This window comes from Phaseolus vulgaris, chromosome 3 (assembly GCF_000499845.2).
Source record: "Phaseolus vulgaris cultivar G19833 chromosome 3, P. vulgaris v2.0, whole genome shotgun sequence".
Taxonomy (NCBI): Eukaryota; Viridiplantae; Streptophyta; class Magnoliopsida; order Fabales; family Fabaceae; genus Phaseolus; species Phaseolus vulgaris.
In genome coordinates this window covers 11,606,774-11,611,429 of record NC_023757.2, presented here as the reverse complement: position 1 = coordinate 11,611,429, position 4,656 = coordinate 11,606,774, and positions in this window count along the sequence as shown.

The following is a 4,656-nucleotide window of genomic DNA, read 5'->3' as shown; positions in this document are numbered from 1 at the left end:
AGGAGCAGGGTTATATGTGCATAGTTGTGACATTTACAAAGGCAACAGAGAAAAACCCTCGAAGCTTTGATGGTGAGGGAAAAGAAGAAACAAAGAATCAAAGAGGAACAACGTGAGGGAGAAAGAGAGCACTTGAGAGAAAAGAAGAGAATTAGAAAAACTTTATTAATCTAAAAGAAGTGTGAAAACCTAAAAAACAAAGTATATGTAGGAGGTGCAAAAAGAAAAACACGTAATAACTTAATAAAAGCCTAGACCGGTTCTATACGCCCAAAACAAAAAGAAGGAATAATACAAAATAAATAATTTTGTCACCATTATTGGCCAATTTATACGCATGAGACCTTAGATGTAGATGGGGCGAATGACTTGTTGGTAGATTCCTTGCATGTTGACTATTGAGTTGCAACTGAAGAGACAACACAACTACCGGGGTGCTCATGTGCGCCTGAGCTGGTTGAGGAGGCATATGAGGACACATGCTTAATGGATTGTAGCTGCCAGAGCTTTTGCTTCACCTTGTTGGTTGCACCATCTTTGTCGACAAGAGTGCTACTTCAGTCAGTGTGACACACCTAGGCTTTTTTTGTAGATTTGAGGCTAATGGGGGATATGTGTGTGACAACTGCCTTAACCCACATGTATGAGCAACTAGGAGATTGTAGCTACACAAAGACTATGCAACTAGTTGGTTATGCGACTTTGTTGCAAGATTGGATCTACGAGCATTTCCCCTCTATAACCATGGACATGTGCGGTCCGAGTATTCTGAGCAGGAACCCTGTTGTATGATGTATGAGGTTGGAAAAGTTACTTCAGTTGCAGTTGTAAGATTGCAGCTAGATACAATGACATTACTTGACATTCGGTTTTCCCCATACGAGGAGCACAAGGAACAACCCATTTGAGTGGATATTTTTGTTCTCAGGTTATATCAGGATTAGAAGTTGGAGACAATTGCACTTGCTTGAACACGTTCTCTGTCAGTATGGATATGTGCAAACGACGTAGACCACCACCACCACCACCACTGTAAATGACAACCACCCACGCACAAGGAGTTCACTACTGCAATTGTTTCTTCAAATAAAAATGTTGAGGGCAATTGTTGAATTTAAAAAAGTTGTTGGGTGTAGGTTAAAATTGATATGGTGTAGGGAGAATTTACCTTTTTTGCATTGTGGCAAATTCTTCCTACACCATATCAATTCGAACTTGCACCTAATTTGTTAAAGAAATGACAAAAATGTCCTTATAAAGTGACAAAAATGACCTTAAATGAAAGAAAAGTGGAAAAAAAAACTTCCAAAACTATTTTTCCAAAATACATTTATGGATTTGGATTTTCAAAACACATTGATGAATTGAAAATTCTTTTCCATAATGCATTTCCAAGTTTTATGTTTCGAATTTTCTTTTTTAAAATGTATTTTTTGCATTTCCGATTTACTTTTCTGGAATGAGATTTTGATTTTTAAATTTTATTTTTATTTTTTGAATTATTTTTATCTGAAATAGAGGGTGTGGATAAAATAAATACTTCCAAAACCATTTTTTTGAAATATATTTATGGATTTTGATTTCCAAAATACATTTATGAATTATGGAAATTCTTTTCCATAATGTATTTCCATATTTTGTGTTGTGGATTTTCTTTTCCAAAATGTATTTTTTGTATTTCTGATTTACTTTTCTGAGATTTTGATTTTTAAATTGTATATTTTGTATTCCGAATTTTTATATATGAAATAAAGGGTAATTTTAATTTTTTTGAAGGATGATAGGATACATGTTCAAATTGGTACGGTGGAGACAGAATTTTCTTGCATTGTTTAACTACACAATTTGGGGCATCCCAATACCTAATGAGCAATAAAGGCAATTGCTTATGCACCCAGTGATTTTACACCTACACCCAATTAATTTTTGAAATTTCAAAAATGACCTCTTATTGTGGAACTAAAAATTTGAAATTAAAAAATATATTTTAGAAAAAAAATCTGAAATAGATTTTTGTGTTTGGAAAATAAAATTTTGAAATAAATTTAGAAAATCAAAATCTCATTTTAGAAAAATAATTCCAAAATAAAAAAAGCTGAAAAAATATTCTGGAAAACAAAATTCAAAAACATATTAAAAAAATATTTCAAAATTTGAAAAAACCTTTCGAAAACTCAAATGTAAAAATATATTATAAATATAAAATCCAGAATACATTTACCTACAATAATAATATTTTAAAACTATAGAGGGCATTTTGATATTTTGCCTCAATGATTTAATATGGGTAAAATTTATTGAGTGCAGAAAGCATTGCCAATAATAAATAGAAGAAGAAAATATATATTTTTCTGTCATGCTGTTTTTAAATTGTGTTTTCTTTATTAGAATAAATTGTAACTAAATTCTTCTTCTGAACAGCAATAGCCTCCAAGACTAAAATTATATTAAATTCTTCAAAATCAAAATCAAAATCAAAATCAAAATCTTATCTTTATAAAACCCATTTCTTTATTAGCGAACAATACGAAAAAGATCAAACATTAAATGTGATGTCAACTTGTTATATTATTCCACAACTATATTATTATTTTTTCAAAGTATATTTATTATTTTTCAATCAAGTCTTGATTAGACAGTGGCATATAATATTTTTCTTCTTGACCAGATTTTTTCAGTCCACTAATATGACTCATCCTGATACTATATCTTACGCAGGAATACTTTTAAATTACTACATATAATCATATATGATAATACATCTTATTAAGCTGATTAACAATAATTACTAACTAATGCCGATAAAAAAACAGTAATTACTAACTCTTAACGGAGAGAATGTTTAACTACTAAGATGTGTTTATAGTTGGTTTATTAACTGGAAACCAAAATCGAAAAAAAAAATAAAACTAAAAATGTTAAACCTTTTCTGATTACAAGGAAAGAAGAAATAAATAATTTAATATAGGGTTTTAAAATATGTTTTTCGTTAGAATAAATTTATGTTAAATTGATTTTTGTTTCAAATTTTTAGACCTTCTAAAATATCTGTATCATGTTAATAAATTGCTAATGTCATAGATATTATAATATTATAAATTATAATACAGTAGTTTCATGTTAAAATTCGTTTTTTACATTAAAAAAACAAATAATACTAATGACTCATTTCAAAAGTTTTTTTACTATAAATATTTAGAAGGTTTAAAATTTGGACTAAAAACAAAAATAAATTTATTGTTATAGTATAGAAATGAATAACATATTTAACTTTTTAATAAATCATTCAATTTTTTAAAATTAAAGCAAGTAAAAGAATACAAATAACATTTGTTTTTGTCATTTCTATAAATCCAATCATAACCTTACAGAAAACATTTAGCATAAAATGAGGGTAATGTGATGATAAGATCTGTAGTGAGTTCCTATTTGTTGGCACAAAGTTAAGACTTAAGACCACACACCACAACCACATCCTTTCATGTCATCTTTGAGAACATAGAGGATCATGGTTATCCATGTGACTGGTCTGGTTTGAATGATGTTAAGATTCTCCAATGATCAGATTATCTTAAACAAGGATTAGTGAATCCACTAATAGGTTTGAACAAAAAGTATCAGAGTTAAAAATGATTGGTGCATATAAATTGGTAGAACAAGTATCTTTTCTTTTATCACAAATAGAAAAATTAGTAATGATTTTTTTATTATCATTAAATACCACATGTTTTATTTTTCACTTAGATACAAGAGAAAATAATGAAAAATAAAAAAGATGTGACATTTTTAAAATTATTATTTTCTTAATAATTACAAACGTAGTTTTATAGTTGTGTGATTACTTAATATTTATTTATTTATTATTTTTTAAAACAGAACTTTATTTTATTTTCATATTTTTTTCTCTATTTTTTCTTACATTTTCTTTCATTTTTATTGTTTATAAACCATGTTGAATCTATAAATAGAGCAACAAATTCAAAATGGAATATGTTTGATGGTAGTGGAAGGCTACTTTATTCCTTCCTTGCCCTATATCTTTCACCTTACTCATCAAATACCACAATTTCATATTTATTTCTCATGTTTTGTTCCGAAAAGGAATAAACTTTTCTTTTCTCTTCTTTTTACCTTTTTGACCCTTTTCCAACAGTGCCTTGATGGTTACCTCGTAAGTTTGGCAAAGCAAATGAGAAAAGGGATAAAAGGCAAAAATAAGAAAAAAAATCTATTATTTATTAAAATAATTGACTAAATCAACGGTTAAGAAGTAACAACTTTAACATTTTTATTCTTTCAATAATATATAATGTCAAGATTATAAGAAATATATCAATTATTAAATTTATACCTTTAATTTATTGTAAAGCTTATTAATGAAATTCTCTCTTATTCCTCGCATAGATGTATTTATTGGTGTATTAATTAATCCATATAAATTACATTTATAGATGATAATTTATCACTTAAATTACTTGGAAGACCCAATTTCTATACTTTAATTTTTTTTCATTATTGCATGTACATCTTCCATTTTTTTTTATTTTTTTTAAGTTTTCATTCTAACTTCTTTCTACATTCATCTCTTCAAACTTCATATTTTTTTAATCTGATTATGGTTTACACTAGTAAGACGATTTAGAATTCGTCTTAGTT